Genomic DNA, 23,613 nt, shown 5'->3' with positions numbered 1-23,613 from the left:
AGGCAGGACCCGGAGGAGGCAAAATGCCAACTCAGTATCACCTTTCTGTGCCAACTGCACAGCACTGATGGCCCAGTCGAAGCATGTGTCTGTGCAGGCATCATTTACTGGGCTTCTCTGGGTGGGAAGGGTGATGAACTACAGCAGGCTGTCTGGTACCTGACCAAAAAGTGGGGGAGATCAGCCAGAAAGGAGGGAGCTTCCCGCCCATAGGAACATTCTTCCCCAAAACATTGGAACATTTGGGAGCATTGGAACATTTGGGAGATGCTCCGTGCTGCCGAGGTAACTTCAGTTGTATAGGGCTGGGTACCCATACCAGACTACAGCTGGGCTTCCCCTAGACCAGCACCTGGCACCCACACTTAGCCACTTAGGGCAGGATATGGTGGAGTGAAGTCATCTCTGAGGGACCTGGATAGGCATGACATAGCCAGTCAGTGCTTCAATGAAGGGTGTGTGCTGATAGGAACTTGAGTGGACAGCACCTGAGCTACCCCACCATATAGGCACATTCACATTACCCTGGGATGTGCTAGCCAGGCCATGTTGGGCAGAAAGAGCCATGGGGTGAGGAGGCAGGAATTGACCCACAAGGCCCCCAATGGCCAAGCATACCCCAGTCAGGGCCAAATGGACCTGCCATCTCTGACCATTGGATACCTGCCATAGATAACACCTCACAGCCATGCAGTCTATAATCTGACATCTGCTTCCCTCACCACCAGTATGGCAGATGCTCCCATTACCTCCTTATCAAGTGGCTGCACTGCCACTGCTACTGGCCCAGACTCCAACAACCAGCCTCCTTCAGCCATATCCATGCTGTTTTCCACCATTCGCCAGACTCATTGCTGCCAGGGGTGCAGAACAATCCTCCCAGGCCAGATGGACCCAACTTTGTCAATTGTTTCCACTGCCATGCAACAGGACTGGATTAAGGCAGACAAGCTCAGATCAGCTACCGTCCATCAGTTGCACTAAATTGTCAGAAAGGACAGATAACATCTTAGACTTCTATGCCCCGCATGACAACTTTGCAGTTTTCTGCACTCCCCCCGCAGAAGATTCCCCACCTAGCTTCCTCTTCTGGGCCCAGCCCTTTCCTGGCATCTAGATGTGCCACTAGGTCCTTGATGACACTTGTACTCAGAAGATGAAGAAACTTTGGTGACATTTGGTTAAAAACAATTACTCCATACACCTCAAAGAATTTCCCCACAGGGAAAAATGGAAGCTCAGGGCCAAGCTACACATGATGAATGACACTTGAACGGCAAGTGGATTGAGTGGAGGGCAAGTGAACAGGGAGAAATACACTTGCCATTCAAGTGTCATTCGTCATGTGTAGCTTGGCCCTGTGTTACAGTGGCTGATGGAGGCTTATTAAGGGGCCCATAGAATTTAAGCCCTTTGTCCAATTTGCTTGAAACCTGGTGGTTCTTTGAAGGACTGGCAGAAGACACTCTGCTGTAATTGTGGTGATATTTTGTTAAAAACAACAACTTCTGCCCTCCTGAAAATGTTCCATTGGGAATAATGGAATAACAGCTAATCTCGGGTTTCAGCAGAAAAGTAAAAGATTTTTTATTGCCAGTCAGTCACTGTTAGAGTAGGAAAATGAAATGAATCCAGATGGAGGGGGGAGGGGAGTATGCCTAGGCCTGGTCAGAAGTTCTGCTGCTACGCTGCCACCATTTTAGAAATCAAAAGAGATAATTGTGCATGAGCAGAGAGGGATCTGTCTGGAGGGGGTCTGTAAAATTGACTGCCTTTGTTCAATCTGTTTGAAACTTAAGAGGTATTTAGATTAGAGGGAGGACTGTGTTCTGTGCAAATTTGGTGCTGTTATCTTTATAAACATCTACCCTAGACCCTTGAATATATTCCCCATTGAAAATAATGGTTCTGGAGGGGAACCCCCCCTACACACGCCTACCGTCAACTCCTCTGATGTAAAGCTACTCAAAATGCTGCTAATTTTTAATCATGAAACAGTCTTCAGTGTGACCGTGCTGGCTACCCAGCTCATGAGAAAATAGTCATTGCGAGCAAGGAAAGTTCAATTGCCAATTGTCAGATTTGTGAAAATTAAATCATCTCTAGTTAAGAATCCGGGTTGATAAAGCCGAAGCATGTGCTGCTTTTATCATCATTTGACAGAACCAGAAGGCTCAGCCTGAAGAATGTCATTATGAGGCCACAAGGTACTATAGAAAAAAGTGAACGTGATATGAAAGGCAAAATAATTGTTTCAGCTGACCTAGATTTCTGGATCTGCATATCCCTGGAAGGCATACTTACTTACTGGAGGGGTGGGGGGAGAACGATCCTCACATAAGGTTGGCCTACATGGGGAGGAGAATTTTAGCAGACATCTATACCCATTAGAATTCTGAGAAAGTAGCACAGCAAGGTAAAATTTCCCAAACCACATTTGCCATGTGTTTCGCATGGGGTTACCTTTGAAATCTGTCTAGAAACTTCAGTTGGTCCTAAATACAGTGGCCAGGCAGTTATCAGGGACTTCATACTGGGACTGTATTGTCCCTTTGCTGAAAGATCTGTACTGGCTGCCAGTTTGTTTCTTGGCAGAATCCAAAGTGCTTGCTCTCACCCTTAAAGTCCTAAATGGCATGTGGCCTTCATACTGTGTGTCAGCCTTGCTGAAAAGTTACAGTGAACAAATGATACAATTGGTAGGCTGTGTACACTTCATTTTTCTTTATACATGCATTGACTAATTCTCATGTTACATTTAACACAGCTGAACAAGTGATTAAAACACCACATGTATACAGGTACTGGCCCCTGGTTTCATCTGTAAAGTGAACACACATTGGTTCTTTCTTACAAACCAGTGTATGCACTTCCAAGCAGGATGTATGTGCATTCACTCTAATATGTGAACAGGGCTACCTTTAAAACCCCAAACAGTTTGGGATTGGGGTTCTTGAAGGAACACTACCTCTTATATTGTCCAGTCCATTGGTTAATAGATTCTTCTCAGGTCCTGCTCTTTTTCTGTTTCTCCTGCAGAAGTGAGGTAGGTGATGACTATGAAAGCCCTATGAAATCTAAGCTAGAAAAATTCAGAAAAAAAAACCCTGGAACCCCCCCCCCCTCCCAGGGAGAGGGGCCAGTTTTAAAAAAAACTCCTATTTTCTTCCTTTTGAAATGAGTGAAATATTTTACTCAAAATGTGTAGTATGAAAAATCATATGTAAAACTAATCTACAACATTGATCGTGGAAAGTGCTGTCAAGTTGTAGCTGACATGGCAACCCCTGCTGTAGTCCATAATGATAATTCCTATGTATATTGTAGACATATGCAACAATTTAAAGACTACTTTGTTTATTTACATTTAAACAAAGTATTCTTTAAATTGTTGCATATGTCTACAATAAGAGTTTCAACAAGAGTTAATATGCTGTAATTTAATGATAATACATTATTATAGAGTTCATTGTTTTCAGTGGTATAAAGTTTAACTTAATCAAATATTCTGGTGCAGTGGTAGTGAGTGTCTCAAAACATAGCTAATTTATGGTGACCCCTGGATGGGGTTTTCATGAAAGAGACTAACAGAGGTGGTTTGCCATTGCCTACCTCTGCAGCCCTAGTGTTCACTGGAGGTCTCCCATCCAATTACTAACCAAGACCAACCCTACTTAGCTTCTGAGGGCCAAGCTACACATGACGAATGACACTTGAACGGCAAGTGGATTGAGTGGAAGGCAAGTGAACAGGGAGAAATACACTTGCCATTCAAGTGTCATTCGTCATGTGTAGCTTGGCCCTGAGATCTGACAAGATCAGGCTCTCCTGAGATATCCTACCCTATAGGCTATCCAGGTCCCTCTACCCTCCCAGTGGGAGGGGAGACCTGGCACTTACTAGGAGAGTCTTCTTCACACACTACCAGCACTTCTGTGATGATGTCATTTCTGGGTGTTTTTGTGCACTTCATGTGGGGCCAATTGAACCTGTTTGGGGCCAAAATTGGATCCATTGAAACATGGGAGCATGCCTGCAGCCAGCACAATGATATCACTTCAGGAAGTGACGTTATTGTGCCCTGCCAGGACCATGCCCAGTGCATGATTTCCTGGGTTGCCTGCTAGTAGCAGGTGATTGCAAAGGGTGTTTGCCACCTCTCATCGATTACCAGCGAACAACGGGCAATGGACCAAACCCCCAAAAGATTGCCCTCTATTGCCAGGCAACTAAGACCCTGATACCCTATGGAGAACAATGAGCTATAAATGGAGCAAATAACAAAAGACATTTATAGAGCTGGCCTAAGCAATGTTAACACCCTTTTAAGCCCATAAGTTCAATGTTAACTTAAGCTAGTGCTTAGTGAGGGAGGGCACCATTTTACACTGGGAGTTTTAGCCCAGTTTTTATCTGTAGCCGCCTCATATTTGCAAGGTGGGAACAGTGGGAACGGTGATTTCAGACAGCACTTAGATATATTTTACATGAAGCTGTAAATTTCTGTTTCATTTACAGACCACAGCAAGGTTTTCTGTAAGATTGTCAACTCCAGCTTAGGTAATTCCTGAATATTTGGAGGTGCAACCTGCTGAGGAATGGGTTTGGGGAGGGAAGGGAAGGAACCTCAGTGGTGTATAGTGCCATAGAGTCAACACTCCAAAGCAGTCGTTTTCTCCAGGGGAACCAAACTCTGCAGTCTGAGGATCAGTTATAATGTTGGGTGATTGCCACTCCTCACCAGGAGGTTGGCAACCCTACCTATGTCACACACCTTTATTTCCCCTCATTAATAGGTGAAAGGTTCCTCTTTCCCTCCACAATATCCTCCTCACCCCATTTGGCTTACCCTATTTGCTTCCTTCATGGGTTAGAGGACAAATTTGACAGGTGCTGTGACACCTGCTGTGACTGAAAGAAAATCAGCTGTTGATTAGCCTGTTTGTCATGGTGCATAAACTGTGGAAAGAAGGAAAAAGACAGTATGTTTTCTGTCATAACTCAACAATGCAACAACAGCAGCAAAAGCTTAGAGCAAAACAGGCATTGAAAAACCCGGATCAAGGCTTCATTAACTGTGAGAGGACAGCGATTTACAATAAACATGTATGAAACATTAGGAAGAAAAAGTTTTGCTACAAAAGAGAAACTGGGTTAAAGAGACCTTATGACAGAACCCTAACTTCCAGCATTTTTTAAATTTTTATGCTACCTTTTACAGCTCTTTTCTGTTCATGTTAGCTCAGAAGTAAGCCCTACAGAGGTCAATTTGGGATAATTCCCAAGTAAGCATGCACAGGATTGCAACCATTTAAAACAATTGTGCATTGCTTGGCTAGAGTGCAATGAACCACAGGATTCCTTCCACAGATTTAAAGGGTCTTTCAGGGCCAAGCTACACATGACGAATGACACTTGAACGGCAAGTGGATTGAGTAGAGGGAAAGTTAACAGGGAGAAATACACTTGCTGTTCAAGTGTCATTCGTCATGTGTAGCTTGGCCCACACTTGCCGTTCAAGTGTCATTCGTCATGTGTAGCTTGGCCCACACTTGCCGTTCAAGTGTCATTCGTCATGTGTAGCTTGGCCCTTAGATGTGAGTTTCTCAAGCTAGAGCTTCTCTCTGTTGAAAGGTTCTCAGGCAGATGACTCTGAACATGGTAACACATGTGTGCACAATGAGTCTGGCAGTCAAAGAGTCACACCTGGACACATGCAAGTCTTGAACTCATTTGAATAGCCATAGGCCGTTTCCACACACGTTGAATAATGCACTTTCAATGCACTTTAGTTATCCTTTAGAAGTGGATTTTTTGTTTCACACATGGAAAATCCGTTACAAATGTGCACTATAGCGTATTGAAAGTGGATTATTCAACGTGTGTGGAAACGGCCATAGTTTTCCCATGCAGGTTTTTGACTCATGGGAGGAAAACAAACTATTAATTCTAATCACTCCAGTGACTGATTCCCGACACATACTGATTCCATATGTGCAGCAACTCTCTTTGCGTGTATCATGACTGGGGAGTTAGAGTTTTCTCAGAGCCATTTCATTCGGCATGCTAGTTATTTCTTGCCTCAATATGTTTTGCTCCATTTCCTTTCAGCAATTGCTCATTTTATTGTAATGCAGTATAAAAAACACTCTTCTTTGATAATAAATCTGGGGCGAATAATTTGAAGTCAAGATAGTTTTGTCTCACTTTAGATAGTCTAAAAGAGGGAACTGGAAAAATCCCAAAAAAGGTTTGTTTGTTTTGATTTAGTCTGTCAATTCATTTGATGAACCAATTTCCTGAAATAAAGTGACTAGGACAAACAATTGAAACTTAATACACATTTAAACAAATCTTGATTTTAGTTAAGAATGAAATTTCTAAAGGATAGCAACATTGTGGATACTTATCTCAATGGTCTCAAATGAACAGCTGAGAGCAAAACCCTGAACCATCAAATAGGGGTGCACAACTTGCAAAGTAATTTCACACCATATATGTGTATGTTATTCATTTATAAGGTTCAGAAACAAAGAATTCTCTGGTCAGCTTTCATATGCCCAGGGATGGAACTGACAGATCAAAGGGCAGTCACTATTAATTCGTTTAAGGTACACAGCTGATTTCAAACCTAATGCTGCAAATATCTTAAAAGAGCAGTGCAGAAAATCCCTTTGTCTTAACCATCTTTACACAATTAGAAACAGGTCCGTTTCCCATTTCTTCCGTTTTACAAAACAAAAACAAAAACTTTCATTGGCAATCAGCCAGAAGGAGGGAAAACAGATATGCCAGTGTGGAAGTATTTGGTTCCTAACCTGAGTGAGGCCACTGGGGGTAGGCGAGGGGAACAAAGGGAACAGAATTCTAGGGTCTCTACTGATCCTGACGGCACATGGAGGCAGGCGAGTCGTATGTTATTTTCTCTTATGATGTTAGGGTTGGGTTTGGGTAGTATGAAGGGAGAAGCAGAAACAGTCTTTGGGTTATGATGGCCCTGATCAGGTACTTAATTAATAACTCATCCAGCACTTTTATCACCAGCCTAAAGCTTTGCAAAGTGGATCGAGCAGTGACATAGTAAATGTGGTCTCAGGGCCAAACTACAAGTGACGAATGACACTTGAATGGCAAGTGTATTCCTCCCTGTTCACTTGCCCTCCACTTGCTCTCCACTTGATCCACTTGCCATTCAAGTGTCATTTGTCACTTGTAGCTTGGCCCTCAATTACACTGGATATGTAGTGAAGCAGTTGCATGGCAGGTTTATCAAGTGCTAATATCTGCATAAGTTTCCTGAGCCCCTCTTTTTCAATTCTAGTAACATATAATGATTGGTTACTTTCCCACAACAGGACCCTCAAGAAAACTGACAAAAATCATAAACCCTCAAAAAGACAAATGGATCTTGAAACAGCAAATGAAATTTACAATGACTTAATACCACCATTCAAAGTCAGTTTCAAAAAGAACAGCTGCTCAGATTCAGGATGCCTGGTGAAACAAATACATTTTTGCTAACTGACTCAACTTTTCCAATGAAATAGGCCTGGTGGATCTTCCTTGGGAAGGAATTCTCCCTCAGTAAACCTACTCATTCTAGCCAGTCCATATTTACCCTGTGTCCCATTCTGGGCAGTGTGAAATTACCAGTGATATGCACTGAACTATGACTTCCTATTGGCTTTTCATGTGCTACAACAGTTAGCCCTAATTTGCTTTTGCAGTGATATATGGAAAGCCAATTCATATACTGGCAGTAAGACCGAACTCCCTTCATGTATATTGCTTGGAATAGAATTCTGCAAGTTGAATATTTTGTCAGTCACACAATATAAAGTCCCCCCTCTCTCTCATAATTGTAGCGTATTCTCCCACTTTATACATTGAACTGAGCAGCTATGGGAGGCAAAATGCTTTGCACTGCCACACATGTTCTTCCAGTATCTCCAAAACTGTACTCCATCTGCACAGACCTACTGTACCAACCCTTATTTTCAGAAGTTTTGCCTTATCTACTGTAACAGCATCTCTCCTCTTTCTCTTTCATGTGAAGACTAGGAAGGAACACATACACACACCTTTTCCAAACACTACTCTTCCTCCTCCTTCATGCATGCCCACATGCAGGGCTTTTTTTCAGCTGGAACGCAGTGGAACGGAGTTCTGGCACCTCTTGAAAATGGTTGCATGGCTGGTGGCCCCGCCCCCTGATCTCCAGACAGAGGGGAGTTTAGATTGCCCTCCGCGCTGCTGAGTGGTGCAGAGGACAATCTAAACTTCCCTCTGTCTGAAGATCAGGGAGCGGGACCACCAGCCATGTGACCATTTTTGCCGAGGGCAATGTAAACTTAAAAAACTCCCCCCTTGTTCCAGCTGACCCAAAATGATGTCATTGTGCAGTCCTGAGTTCCACCACTGCGTTCCACCACCTCTTTTCCCAGAAAAAAGCCCTGCCCACATGTATCCCACAGATTCTTTCCCCTGCATCAAAAGCTGTTATTTGACACTTCCATGGAAAATGTAAATATATATCCCTCCCCGCCCAGGGCAAGTTACAATTTGGGTGCTGGTTGTGGTTTGCTTTGAAAAAGCAAAGGAAAGTTTTCTGCAACAATGCATTGCAGACCGGCTCTAAAATGCTGTAATTTTTAAACAAGCCTCCATTTTGTGACTGACTCAGCCACCAAACCACCATTTTGTGAGAAGTAGCCCCCAAGGCTCTTGAAGATAATTAAATCTCCCCCAGAAATATGATTTCTGCATTCCCCTACAACATGGGGGACTCCAGTTTGCAGGATCTGAGCAAATCTGTTAATGATAGGACATTTTGGAGTTTTTTCATTCATAGGGTCGCTAAAGGTTGGAGATGACTTGACGACACATAACACACACACACATTATGGCTGATATCTGAATTCTAAAATTTCATCTGATAAGTACAGACATTGATCTTTTGGAATAAAAAAAAGCAATTATGAATTACAAACAAACTTTAAATCATTTATTTCATGCAAATGAAGTTGACATACTCTTCACTTAGAAATTGCCTGTCTAATTACATTGCAGAGGGAATCTCAACAGAGCAGTATTCACCAGGGCATTTAGCATACCTGTTAAACCTTGCATGTTCCAGTTTTCTCCTTTCCTTCTGTGAACAAAAATCACAAGAATTACTGCTGTCATCTCAGCCTTTCCCTTAAAAGCCGATAGCAACCTGGAGGAATAATTTCCTGCTCTTTTAATAGAGAGCATGTTATTTACTTAATGGGATGTTATTTACCAGATGGTATTATTAGCCTCTGTGCCATGAAAAGGTTCAGCTGCCCATTTTCACTCATAAAGCTTCTGTTGAAGGGTCAAGACTTTTTTTTTTCCTCCAGGTTGTTGGCAACTATATTCCCCTCAATTCTCATTTTATAATTTTACCCAAGCAGAACCTAAGATAAATGAGGCAATTTTGAACAATGTTTTCAGAACTAATATCTGAGATTGTCCAGCAAGTGCAATTTGAAGATTATTTACACTTTAGATATAAAAAAAAAATGGAGAAACATGTATTTTCATTCCTCCTTGAATCTCCACACTTAATTTCACGTATTAAAGTTGCCTTCCTTCAACTACTAGGTGGGCAAAATTCTCTGTCTGAAGTCTGCCTTCCGATTAACTTTCAGCTTGTCATGAATTGGATTTCTGAAAATGTGAGGCATCACCTATGATTAACAAATCAAGAAGCATGACACTGTAACTTGCAGCGGTGTCATAACAAAAAGAAATGGTTCTCTTGTTATTATATTCTTGTAGCTCAGTGGTCACCAAACATTGTACTAGCAGAGAATTGTTTTCACATCAGCTCATCTTCTGAGGAAGTCCCACATGTTTGCTGTGCCAAGTGAATGGCAGAGTGCTCTGTGGTGTGCTCCAGAAGGTACTAAAACAATTCATGATGCTGTTGCTTTGCTACAAATGAATTTGACCTAGAATTTACTCAATATGCTGTTGAAGCAGCAAATTTCAAGGGAAGATTGGTTAAGAAGCTTATTTGGGAGTCAGCCTCCATGAGACGGAGTTCACAGCGTAGGAACCCAGTTGCACCTTAGAGACCAAATAGATTTTCAGAGTTTCAGCTTTCGAGAGTAGAGGTGGGCATGGACCGGGAAAAACCTACGGGCCGTTGTGCTGTGGTCTGTTGAGTTTCACGAACCATGGACCACAAACTTTTCATGAACCTGCACTGGTTCGTAGACCAGTTCATGGGTCCGTGCCCACCAGTCAGAAACATTAAAGCCCTCCTGATGCTGCTTGCCAGTGATGCTGGGAGCACTTTAACCCACCTCCCCTTGCTCCAGAAAACCAGTTCATGGATCCGTACCCATCAGTCAGCTGGAGCAAGGGGGGATTTAAACATTAAAGCCCCCCCAGCATTGCCGTGTCTACCTCTATTCGGAAGTCAAAGCTCTCTTCATCAGATAATGGACTCTCGAAAACTCATACCCTGGAAATCGAGTTGGTCTCTAAGGTGTAATTGGAGTCAAATCTTATTCTTCTACTGCAGACCAACACAGCTGCCCTCCCAAAATGATCTTCAGGGTATGAACCACAGACCTAAGCTGTGAACAGTCATAAAGTTATATGTGGTTTCTGAGTTGTTTTCAGTTGCTGTACAGATTGTTCCCATGCTGTGTTGGGACTATAGCATACAGAAGGAGCTTCTGTATGTGTTGGAATCATAACATACAGAAGGAGCTTCAACCTTCTCCCTAACATGCTGTTACCCTGAACTAAAATGGTTTGGGGAAGAAGGTATGTGTTCTCTTGTAGAAAATAATGTGACTTTGTATGGTCTTCTGCAATGAGCTGCTCTCTGTGGGCTGTTCTGACTTCTGGGCCTTCAGGACCAGTGTGATACACAAAATGTGGGCCTACAAAGACAGGATAAATTGACTAAAAAAAATTCAATATCCTACTCTGCCAGTGGAAGTACCATTCCACAGTGTAACCTATGTTACATCAGTGGAACAGAACCTTTGGATCCAACCCACTGTGTTGTACTGTTGCTCAGATCTTATTTCCACACCTTTTCCCTAAACGAGCCTGACTCAAGCTTATGTGGAATTCCAGTATTTATATCTGCTGGGTCAGGGACTCTACCGTTCATGGTCAACATTCCCCCCTTTAGAGGAAGATACATCCTTTTATGCACATATATCTGTGATCTGATTAGAGCTCAGTATATGTACCAGAGATGCTCAAGTGTCCCTGATGCTCATTAGTACCAAGAATAAATCCCTCACTCCTGAAACCAAGCATTAATTTTTTGAAAGACTTGAATATATTAGGCAAAAGAGTCCTTTATTTAAGTACATTTCTGGGAAGAGAAGTCACTCTCTGGGTGGTTGGGTGAGAAATGCAGTTTTAACCAACACAAAAAAACAAAATGCTGAATAACTATAAATATTATACAAATCATGGTTTAGTGTGTGGATGGCAGCTATACGAGTGTGATATCTGGTGAGGGATTAAGAATTAATCATTCTTCCACCATCTAGTACAGGAATTCTGAACAATCTCGGAGGTCAGAAAGTCAACTTTAAAGCAAATGCAGTTAAAGTGAGGAGATGAGTCATAAATATATATATATTTATTGCTCTGTTTTCATGAGTCTGCTTAGATAGCACAGCACATATTTATTTACTTTAAAAAAGTGACCTAGTTTGCAGAACTCTCTAAGTTGCTTCACTCTTTCTGGAGTCTGCCATAAAAAGGCTTTGGCTGCTGCCATTTGGATTGTATCACATGGGATGTAGATGAACCACCACATCCTCCTGGGTACTTCATATACTGCTCTCTCTCTCTCTCTCTCTCTCTCTCTCTCTCTCTCTCTCTCTCTCTCTCTCTCTCTCCGTTCATGGTCAACATTCCCCCCTTTAGAGGAAGATACATCCTCAGCAGTTGGAAAAAGGCTTCCTGTGAGTGAACACATTTATTTACTTCACTTATACCCCACTTTCCTCCCAAATAGGAACTCAAAGGAGGGGCCCAAAAAGAATCCAAAGAGGCACACACACACACACAGCTAGATTCACCAGACTGCTCATCATGGTAGGCAATCTCCCAGCCCTAGCTCTCAGCCCTGCCCCCCGCCACAGCTTTTTACTTCAGCAGAAACTACAATGGGAATATGGGAAGCAACATCCTAGATATTAGGATATTCCTACAGTGTAATGATGCCATCTCTGGGTACATCTAGAACTGAAGTTGCACCATGTGGCTCCACCCCCATTCCCCCATCTTTGTTCCCACTGGAATGAAGAGATCAGCTAGCAACCCTACACTACACAACCCACTTTTTCCTATGCACTTTGCACCCAGTGTTTTGAAAAAGACTCTAACCCTTTACACAAATTTTGCAAATGTGAAGTAGGAGCTTTGGCAATGTGGTCTGGGAGTGCCTGGACAGCCAAAAATAGCATCCAAGATCTTGTGGGGTTTTCTCATAAGATCTTAGTATTTTTTAAAAATATATATTCTATTTAACCTTTTCGCTTTCTTATCTTTGAAACCATTTTTGCAGAAATATCTATCCTAGACACGGGTTCCAATCTTACAGACGTTTTGATCCGCATGGAGCAGGCATAGTTGGCTATCAGATACATTTACAGTGCAGTCTATGAATGTTTCTCTCCCCCTCTACTGATTTTAAAGATCTGCAAAATTTAACACTTTTAAGCTAATTTCTTTTATTTCACATTACTGAAGTTGGAATTAGCATGGTCATGTTTCTATGAAATCAATAAGGATTTTTTTGCTTATGTGCAGATATTGTTCTCATTCAAGTAGCACCTGATCATTTTTGCCATCAATATCCTCAAAGTAAGCAAATAACTATAATGAAAATCTGGTCCAAGAGCTTCCTTGAGTTATAGTAATCTGGATCTATTTTTGCCCAGAGGGCTAAACAAATGAACTAATACCCCCTGAACTCTAAAATCAAATCTCTGTTGATAGACCTTCACAGGAAGCCAAGGCAACCTATATTACCTGCCCAAAAAAGATGGATTGACCAATCCTTAAATATAATTTATCACTGTTCAGTCACCAGTAGAATCTCAAGGTTTATAAAACAACAACAAAACCCTCTCCCAGGTCTCACCAGATAAGAACATTTTGAAGTTCATTCACACAGAAAACTAAAGTTTTATTCCATCTAACCAAAGGTTAGTCTACATATTACATAGTTTATGATATATTCTATTTCCATAATTGTTGTGCTTATTTATTTTCAATTGTGCATACCATTTTACCTGACTTCCATTTACAAGGAAATACTAAAAATAGTCAATAAAATTTTTAAAGAGTAATATCACACATAGTATTTATATATTTAAAAAACCCGGCTGAAATTAAGTCACAAGACCAAAACAAAGCAAAAACACAAATCCACAATTACATCTTCTCCACAAGCCATAGTCAATTAAAACTTGAGATCTTACTGATATGGTTCTTACCTGATGGGTTATAGAAGGAAAGCTTTCAGATCTTTTAGCTCATAGGCTCCCAAAGGACTGATTCAGGTTTTGGGATTCAGCAAACATAGCAAATTGCAGTTGGATGAGGTGAGAGGTGGCACCTCACCTGTGGAGTGCCCTTTCCTTTGAGGTTTGCCTGGCCCCAATTCTATGTTCTTTTATGTGCCAGCCCCAAACCCAGGCTTTTAAATAAGGACTTCTTCTTTAAATCACACTTTTAGAGTCTGCTTTTAGCCTAGAAATGGTTTTATGAAAATCTTTTTAAGCTGATCGGTGTTTTGCCCCATTTTATGCTCTTGCATGGTTTTCAGTGCTGATCTTTTGTTAAAACCACTTTTATTGTATCTTATGTTGGAGTCATGTTGCATTTTATAAGCCACTTCAAGCAGATTCTCTGGAGCAGTGGCATAGAAATTTTCTTAAATAACATTTCTAAATAATCTCTCTAATGCAATAATACAAATTTCTTTGCTGTTGTCATTACTATTCATAGGTCTGCAAATGGACTCTATGGCATATTCAGTCAGATTCAACATGTGCCTTCCCCTATAAGCATTCACGACATCTCCTTGATCATGTTAAGTTTTTTCAGCTACACAGAAAACTATAATACTGGTACTATGATACTATGATGCTTAATGCATGTACAGATTTATGAATCCTTTGCAATAACTCTGTGGCCCTCTAGGGGGCCCTGGCCTCCAGATTGGGAATCACCATAATGCAACGTTATTGGCAGTTTGTACTTGCCACCCAATTTCTTGATGTTTTTCTGAGCCTCGTATTTGCAGAGAGGTGGACAGCACAGTCCTTGTAAACACACTAGTTCAAAAGCATCACAAATGCTATTAAAGTATTGCATCAGCTATGTTACAAATCTATTCTACACCATGAGAAAGCTGTCGATATATGGTTGTCAGGGCATGTTCTCTTATAGACGTATTGATTACAAAAAAAAATACTGAACAAATGTTCTTAGAAAAATATAAGGTAAAGGAAAAGCAATAGACTTCCACTTAGGTTCTACAGGCTGCTGGAAATATGGAAGTGTAGAGACAAGAAATATTAGTTGTGGAGACTCCGTAATTGCAATATGTTCGTTCCTATGTACAACTGACTGGAAATTAAATTGCCTTCCCACCAAATATATTTTACAAATAAGGGGGCTGGTTGAATATGAGTATTCCCTCATTTCTAATACAATTTCCAAAGCTTTAAAATTCAAATAAGATAGGACATAGAGGCTCTCGGCAAATGGTAAGTATTCAGAAAATTCCAGGTGAATGACAGACCCTTCGTTTGCAGAGAAATAAATCTTCAGTTGCATCCACATATTGTTGGGTATAGCACGATCATAGCAATCATTCCCAAGTGGACTTCCCTGTATGGACAAAATGGTCCAATTTCTAATGATAGCAATAGTGTAACAATTGTGCTATATATAATGATGTTTGTATGCAAACTTTGTCTTTCATTTCTGAAAGGGATCTCCACTGTGAACATCAACAAATGTTCTAAGACTATACCAAGTACTGTTGAAATGGTATACCGAGGATGAGACAGTTAAAACACAAATGGTGAAATGGGCTATAAATTTTAACAAAGAAATAACAATGGAGGCATGGGAATACTTGTGGAAAACTACAATGAAGACAACGACACGTACTAATATTAAAGAGAACATTTACAAAATGATCTATCGTTGGTACATGACACCAAAGAAGATTGCGCTAGGGAATTTGAATACTTCTAATAAATGCTGGAAATGCAGGAAGCATGAGGGCTCCCTCTATCATATGTGGTGGTCGTGTGAGGTAGCCAGGCAGTACTGGGGGGAAATAATAAGAGAAATGAGTGAAATTTTACAATTTCAAATCAATAAGAACCCAGAACTCCTGCTACTGAACTTGGGAATGGAGGGAATTCCAGCCCGTCACAGGACGTTGATATTTTACATGACGGCAGCAGCTAGACTTTTGTATGCGCAAAAATGGAAAGTACAAGAAGTGCCAACTATTGAAGATTGGATTTACAAATTGCTGTACATGGCTGAAATGGACAAGATGACAAGAAAACTGAGAGATCTGGACTCAGGGCAGTTTAACACAGACTGGGAGAAGCTGAAACAATATCTGGAGAAGAAATGGGAGGTGGGAGGAAAACTGTGGCAGTTTGAGAACTACTGAAGTACTGAAGTAGAGGGGGGTGACTTTACCGGGGGGAGAAGAGATAAATGTGAATTTATAAGCAGTTAGATTAATAGACTGATATATATATAGATATATATAGGTTAATAAACAGAATATCGATAGAAAATAATTAACTATAAGGATTAAATATAAGGATTGATTAATCAATAATATTTTCTTTCTTTGGTAAGATTTGCACCAAACTGAATGTCTGAAGATATAGATGAGTCAAATTGATTGACTATGTGATGAGAGCTATATAGAATTATTATAAAAAGACAGAATGAGTAATATATAGAGAATAAGTCAAATTGTTTGATTTAAAATGAATGTATGATTTACATGGTTTATGATATATAGAAATATTTGAAATCGGAAAATGGGATAAATTGTTTATCTAAGATGGAAACAAAGACTTACAGTTTGGGTATATAATGTTAAAAATAGTTAAGGATGCACTGCTTAGAATAATGGAGAATATATATTTGTTTTAGATAGAGGAATCTAATAGAAGTAAGGGAAAAGGGACAAAGGGTTGAAAAGCTGTTGGAAGTCAACAAAAGGGGGGGAAAGGGAGGGGGTTAGAAATGGAAAATTGGGGAAAATTGAATGTAAATGTAAAAATAATGGATTCTAACCCAATAAATTTTTTTTCAAAAAAAAAAAACAAATGTTCTAAGACAATTGCCTCCTAGGAATTAGGATAGTTTTATACAAACATATGTGGTAACATGGAAGGTTCTCAGATTAAGAGTCATCACCAGAGAACTAGTACTGTGTAGCGGTTAGATTGTCAAACTAGGATCTGAACGACCTACCCACATACACAAATCATCCTATTTGAGCTCTTTCAGACCACACTAGTCTGACCAACACCGCTAAATTTGACAGTTTTGTCCTGTGCCTGTGTTGAGATGGTCAGTTTATCCTCTTTAACTGCAAGTGTTGCCAAGTAGGCCCCCTCCCCTGCTTTGAGGCCTGCCATGGACTGTGCCAGAGTTTCCTGCGTTGCTGTTTTACTGCTACACAAAGATTGCCCTGCACGTGTGTGTTCTGGTACACGTGTCAGTTTCCTGCCTGCTTGTTAATTACCTTGCTGCTGTAATAGACTGTGTAGTTCCCTGACCCCATGTTTGGTTAACTGCACAAAGGACTCTCTTCATGGGCAGCCCTGCCCTGCCCTGTATCTGGACTTCCCAGTGTATGTTTGGACTTTATTGCAAGTGTGCCCCATGCCTGCATTGCCATCTGCCATGGACCGTGCCTGTTCCCTGCTTTGGACTGTGTTTTACGTGCTGTTCCCCCTGCCTCCATGGAAGCCTGCCTCATCTGGGCCCAAGCCGCTGTTAGCAGCTGGGTGCCTGCTGGGGAAACCTCCAGCGAGCCTGGCCAGGCGCTCCCTGGTCAGTTCCTGCCTGGAGCCACCCGTGTGCCGGTCCCCGAGCTTGCCCTCGCTACCGGGCAGCCTGCTAACCAGCCCCTGCCATGCCCAGCCGGCGACCATGTTCTTAGGCAGCCAGAAGACCAAGAGAAGAAGCCTGCTTTGGGAAGCCATTTCAGAGAAGCGGACACACCAAGTCCGCAGTGAGAGAACCTCACCCCACTCTGCATATCTTAGGATCCGCCCCAGAGAAGAAGCTAAGTGCCGACCATCCCAAGCACTTAAAGAATGCATCTCAAAGAAACCTCCACATTACAGAGCTGATGACATCAGGGCAAGCCCTGTCCGCTGGAACATCCTTTCAACACACTCGGATCTCCCCCTCCCTCCTTTGTCCCCTCTTCCTGAGGTGTCACTATAACACAATCAGACTACTAAAGTGGCCCATCTAAGCCATTCAGTAGCCCGTTAAAGCCTTTGTTTTAACCCGTGAGAACCACCAAGTACAGCACCAGCCCCAGGGTATGTTTTGGGGTATTTAAGCTGGTCCCTCAGACCACATGGTGCTTGTGCCATTCCTATCCTGTTCCCAGCCAGGCGCGTGCCATTCCTATCCAGCCCCCTTGCTGTCCCTCTGTGGGTCCATTGCTGGCATTGTGTCTCTGCTCCGCTTCAGGATTGTGAGTATTTCCTTTATCATCGTGGGTACCTGCTCATGTGACCGTCTCTATATTTCTTACTCTTCATTTCCTAGTTCTTGTATGCTTTCTTGTATATATGTGCAAGTTCAGGCTTACACCACACTATTAGTAAATACACGTGTTTATTGAATCTATTTGTAGTCTGCCTCTTTATCACTAGAGTGTCTGGAATCGGGACCTCCGTAAACGTTGGTTAGATCCGCGCTAATTTTAGTTCCAGAGTGCTGCGCTAATTTCCCCATTTAAAATAGCAGTTCTGGTAACACAAGAATATTTTGCACAGCCCATAGTCCTATAATATACAGATATGATATGTATGCAGCAGTTCAAGCACTATTCAGCAGACAAAAAAGTTAGCTAGTTTATACATATCTGAGGTAGTAAGAAACAGTCCATCGAGCTCTGTGATGTTAATAAGGACTTTAAGTCTCACCTTCATTCTTTTTTTCAGTTCTAGTTTATACTTTGATCGAAAATTGTCAAAGGTGTTGTCTATATCCAAAGAGAAACAAGAAAATGAAATCACATGCTCAAGAGGAAATGAGAATTCTCTTCATTTGGTACTGTATCAGCATTACCTTGATCATACTGTGGCTTTGAAAAGTTCAGTGCTATTTAAGTGAACAACACAATTACAAATTATTCTGAGCTGACTGTTTCCATTCCTAAGGGAACCTATATAAAGATTCTGCGTACAGAGAGGCATCTAAGGGTCTCTCTAGACGTGCAGATTTTTTAAAGAGTTCCCTGCAGCTATATAGTAGCTTTGGAGAATATCTGTTAAAAAAAAAAGGAGAGCCTAAATAGCCTTGGAATGACTCTCCACAGGGGGGGGGGGAGAAGGGGCTCCTCCTTCCCACCTCAAACCATTTTCCGGTGTCAACATAGCACGGAGGGAGGGTTTTACCCCTGTTTTTTTCCTGCTCTATATGGAGTATTCCGTGCATGTGGAGCAGTAAAAATAGGGGAGAAAAACTCCTCCCCTTGCTATTTTAGCACAGGGAAATGGCTTGAAGAGAGAGGGAGGAGCTCATTTCCTTTTTTACTTTTTAACTGCCATATAGCTGCAGAAACCCGAGTTGTGTATGGGAAACCCAGACCCAACTCTTCCAAAAACCTGCATGTTTAGCTTGACCCTATGCTAGTTATTTGTACATAGGCTCAAGGAATATTCTAAATGGGAAGTAGAGAGCTACTGACCAGTTTCATGATAAGAAAACACTATTTCAAAGAAAAAGGTAAAGTGATACTGGGGTCCCTGATTTGCTTGAAAAAAAATAATGGTTCATTCAGACCTTACATGAAACCATGGCTTATTTTAAGTATGGTTAGATTGTGAAACCAGGACTCAGTTTGTAGGTGATTATTTGAATCCTGATTCCTCTTGACAAATGCTAGTTTGATCACCTCCCTCTTCTCCCCAGAGACCCGACTGCTATCATGGTTTGCATTGTAGTTGTGACAGCAGAGAGCAAGCCAGGATGCTTGCATTTGTACATCATGTGAAGCCATGGTGTAGACTATCTATAGTTAATAAGTCAAATTCAGACCATCGTTTCAGATGGTCCCTGGAGAGGCAGAATATACATTTTCAAAATAATTTGTTAAAAATCTAATACATTCTATCTCTGACATTTTTAAATTCTACCCTTCCTGTAAGAAGCTCAAGGTAATATCCGTTGTTCTCCATTTTATCCTCATAATAATCCCAGACTGGACTGGCCTAAAGTCATCCTGCAAGCTTTCGTGGAAGTCTGTAGATATGAATTCAAGTCTCTAAGTTTCTAGTTCAATATTCTAACCAGTACACAACATACCACCCTCACTAATCAAAGTTAGTAGCTTATGCTTGGACACAAGCCATGTTAGTTTAATTTGACCTTGGCTTGTGTGATATCTGAACCCAGCCAATATCTTGTTATTCAGAAATCCTGGCCATCTATTCTGCACAAATTTTGATTAAGGAGCAAAGCTTCTCTTCAAGGTCATGGAGGAACTCACAGAGGATCAGCTGTTGATACGAATCTTATCTACTGTGGAACTCACAGAGGATCAGCTGTTGATACGAATCTTATCTATTGTGGAACTGGTGCAGAAATGTAGCAGCTCTCTCTTGTGAGCATGGTGGGCATGTGCGAGATTGACAACAAGCTCAACTTGTCAGTTATATGACGCAGTAGCTCCTTGTGCCTGTGTATGAGCATCCTGATTCTTATGATGTCTTTCACAAGAAATGGAGAATTTGCATACTAACAGTGCCTGCTCACACAAAAAGTACATGGAGCGTGCATACACATATGTAGTTTGGAAATGCTACAGGCTTCTGAGACACTTGTGTCTAAAAACATGGCTTTTCCAGTCCTTTGTGACAATGGAACATATATTCATCAAAATTTCACCAATATGCAATGTTTGGGTACTAAGGGCTAGATCCAGACAGCTTCCCTCCTGGTGAAAAAATGAGGTCTTCTTCGACCACCCTGAAAGGCTACACTGGAGAACATGAGAACTGCATGGACAAAAACTATTGGTGTCAGGGTTTGTAGCAAGAATAATTGGATGAAAGTGAGTGACGAAGCTGGCTGGATCCAACCCTATAGCTCTACAGATTTGCTCTTCATTGTTAATTTCTTTGTCTTATGAATGGCACCTGATTCTCTTGCTGTTTGTACCATTATTTATGTAACTCAAAGGATGAATAACTCCTAGCCTGTGGGCTACATCTCTGCAACACCTTTCTGCACAGCATAAACATTATTTATGAAATTCTACTTTTTGACAGTGAGTCATTCATTCTTTTTGTTGTGTGATTGGTCACATAAACCAGAAAGGAGTTACATGGATTGGCATAGCCTCTGGCTGTAACTTGGGAGTTTTTTTTAAACAAAACTTTTTTTCCCCTTACTTTGAACTACGGGCAATGATTCATCATGAATTTGCTTCTTCTTAGGCAATCCTGACAGATCTGAAAGCTGTGCAATATGTCTGCCAAGCATCCATCCATTCATTCACAAAAGTCCTGTCTGTAACAAGACAGGATATCTACGAAATTGCTGCATTCAAATGTCCCATTAATTTCTAATGGAATAAATGTAAAGAAAATTAAATTTTGCCAATCACATTAGAGCGAACAGTTTTTTTTTCCCCCAACCAAATGAGCTAGTTAGAAGCCTGGCATCTCTCTTTTGTCACAATGCAGCCATTATATTGCCCCCCTAGTCGGAATGAGAGACAGACACAAAGCTTTGGGTTCAAATGGGCCGCTTTATTAAAATGACAACAGCAAACATCAACTACAGCAAGGGCCTAACTAGGGGTACAGGTCAGGCCCTGGGGTCACTCTTGGACCTCTCCCTGACCTGTCTGGGCGAGCACCCGCTGCCCTGGGTGCGAACCATCCACAAAATGGCTGGGATCCGGCCTGGCCAGGCGGAGTGGTTCACCCCTGTAAAGCTCCCCCACTCGGCCATACGGCAGTGGGGGGAGACTGGCTTGTCCAGGGGTTCCCCACTCAGGGCATCTGACCTCGCAGCTGGGCCATACGGCAGCCAGCCGCTCCTGAAAGACCCCAATTCCCCACCAATGGGGAGGTGCCAAGGGTGCTCAGCAGCCCGCTACAGATTTTCCCTAACTGAAATCCTGCTCCTGGGACATTAACTCAAACCCACCAAGCCAATTAACCCCACCTGTCTCACAGTGTGAGGTAGGCGAAAAAACTCCCTTCCCAAAGCCAATCAGGGAAGAGAGATAAAAAATTCCTACCTGGCCCCATCAAAGGCGACCGGCTAGTCCCACACTGAAATTGGGTGAGGAGGGTGGGCCGAGCACGAGGCAAGACTGAGCTCTGGGGGCAGAGAGCCAAGCAAATGCCACGAAGCTCTGCCCCCAGCAACTAAGCCCCGTATGAAGGGCTTGACTCCCTGCCTCCATCCTTCCAGGGAGGCAAACGGCTGCCACCAGCCTAAGTGGCTTATGCCACTGGCTGGGATGGCACGATTCTTCTTCTTCTTCTTCCATTTCCCATTTCTCTCATGAAACTGACTGCCTGACAGGCTGCCTCCACTCTGCAGAGCTTGACTTTATTGTCATAATATCAGCATGGAAAAATGGATGGATGAATAAAAGTGGTATTAAAATATTATCCCTTTCTCTGAGGTCTGCACAAGCTTCCTCTTGGCATCCAAGGAACCTTAAAACTATCAATTCTAGGCCATAAATATGTTGAATGTCTTGCTCTCTTGAAAGCATAGAACCAAAGCACGCCTGAACCTATGTGGCTACTTATTTTTTCAGTATCATCTGTTTATGTGAGCATTTGATTATTTCCCAATTTCCACTTATAAACCTTCTTTATATATTTCATTTTACTGACTTGATAGATACTTGTTTTGTATTCAGGAATGGAATCCAGCCCCCCTCTCCACCTGCAAATTCATAAAATGAGTCCCCACTACAATATTTCCAATTTGTAAAGGATCAATATGCCTGATTTTTCTTTCTTTTTTGTATCTCTTTTTTGCAAGAATGAAGGGGCAGAGAAAAGGAGAAATAAGATTAATATGTCTTCTGACTTGATATCATTTCTCCCACACAGTTATACGTATTTAAACCATATAAGCTCCGAATGACTTCTAGGTACAATTGTTTGGATAAGGTTTTGACCACTCTAAAAAGTCCATGGTGGTAGAGAATAAAGTTCCTTTAAAGTCTTTAAAAAATATATTCCAAGAATTATCATGTTCTTGTTCCTAGGATGCTGTTCCCTTTGGAATTCTTATTTCACAGAAGTGAAATGGATAATTAAAAAGTCCTTCAATGACAGCTATGGCATAAGAGAAGGTTAATTAGGCACAATGGGGGCTTCCAATTGAAAATGTATTTAGACAATACCAGGAACATGAAGAAAATCCGTAATTAAAGATAGCCCACCCCTGCTTCCAAAGGACTATGATTAATTTAGCCGTTACTTATTTATTGAATTTTGTTCCATAAAGATAAAGAATTTAACAAATCCTTTCCTTCTTAGTTGGCTGTCAATGAACACCATGACTAAGGTTATTTTTACATTGGTTTGAATTAAAAGTATTACTTCAAATGATTGTAGAGAATGCCATCAAGTCATAGGTGACTTATGGTGACCCCTAATAGGGTTTTCGTGGCAAGAGACTAACAGAGGTGGTTTTCCATTGCCTGCCTCTGCAACCCTGGTCTTCGTTGGAGGTCTCCCATCCAATTACTAACCAAAGCATACCCTGCTTAGTTTCCAAGGTCTGACCATTTAGGGCTTGCCTGGGCTATCCGGGTCAGGGCAAATACTACAAATATTGATTATTTAAATATTTTCCAGAAAGAGGTTGATCGTTTACTCTTTTAATATGCCAGTCTATCCAAGTCATGAAAGAACAGGAAAAAGAACTGAAGCCCTGGTTGCTACATAAGAACGTAAGAGTTGGTCTGCTGGGTCAGAACAATGGTCCATCTAGCAGTTCATTTAGTCCAGCATTCTGTTTACCAGTGGGTATTCAGATAGCACATAAATAACTGTCATTCAATAGAAATACCAAATGTATATATATGTCAGCTCATAAGAACATTGCACAGTTTTACCTGTCAAAAGATAAACATTACGTGACTCTCCCCTCCAAAAGTCAATGAACGGTTTCAAACAAAGAATCTGTGGTTTTTAACTTGCTATCTCTGAGGTGATTTATTTCTGTCAACTTAGTTTGAATGCTGCCATACTTTCATCAGCTAAGATTCAACATTCATTTTTTTAAAAAAAAATCTCTCCAGCATTTGGTGATCATCTTAGC

Source organism: Eublepharis macularius, chromosome 3, assembly GCF_028583425.1.
Source record: "Eublepharis macularius isolate TG4126 chromosome 3, MPM_Emac_v1.0, whole genome shotgun sequence".
Classification (NCBI taxonomy): Eukaryota; Metazoa; Chordata; class Lepidosauria; order Squamata; family Eublepharidae; genus Eublepharis; species Eublepharis macularius.
This window is presented reverse-complemented; position numbering follows the sequence as displayed.